This window comes from Solanum stenotomum, chromosome 7 (genome assembly GCF_019186545.1).
Source record: "Solanum stenotomum isolate F172 chromosome 7, ASM1918654v1, whole genome shotgun sequence".
Taxonomy (NCBI): Eukaryota; Viridiplantae; Streptophyta; class Magnoliopsida; order Solanales; family Solanaceae; genus Solanum; species Solanum stenotomum.
Genome location: NC_064288.1, coordinates 49613208 through 49613734, shown reverse-complemented (window position 1 = coordinate 49613734; position 527 = coordinate 49613208). Strand labels below are relative to the sequence as shown.

Here is a 527-nt window from a genome sequence, read left to right as displayed (position 1 = left end):
CCACTACCCAAAAAACTATCAACATGAATGATTATTTTTTTTAGATGAAGTAGACCATATAGGTCTTTATTGCATATATAAAATCATCCTACATTGCCTGATCTGACCCAGGCCCAATAACAATATTGAAAAAGGAAACAACAATAAAAGAAACAAATTAGGACCTGAAATGTCCGGACATCAAAGAAAAAAGAGGGGAAAGAAAATCGATTCATGCCCTCCATTGCCTGCATATCCCTAGAATTCCAAAAGGGTAAGTTTTTGTTCTTCACGATCCATTTCCCTTTTGCTGATTTCGTTTTGATTGTTGTCATGCCTTCATCTACCTGCTATTTCAGAACAATGTTTCGCCATCTTCCTCGACTCTCAGCAAATTGAGCTTAAAAGTTGATACCACTGCTTGAAATTCAATAAGATAGGTACTTTATTATTCTCTAAATGTTCTTCTTTTTTGTCACTGATGCATCTGTTTGTAAGTTCCAATGTCTGCTATGTGAATTCACTATTATAATATTATTTTCTTGTTA

The 527-nt window shown here is 34.2% G+C and overlaps 1 long non-coding RNA gene across 1 annotated transcript; it reads left to right on the top strand.

Annotated features, from left to right (window-relative positions):
- Window positions 1-218: 218 nt before the first annotated feature.
- LOC125871658 (uncharacterized) lies at window positions 219-527 on the top strand. Its single transcript, XR_007447031.1, has 2 exons — window positions 219-253; window positions 339-527. It is a non-coding gene; the product is annotated as an uncharacterized LOC125871658 (long non-coding RNA).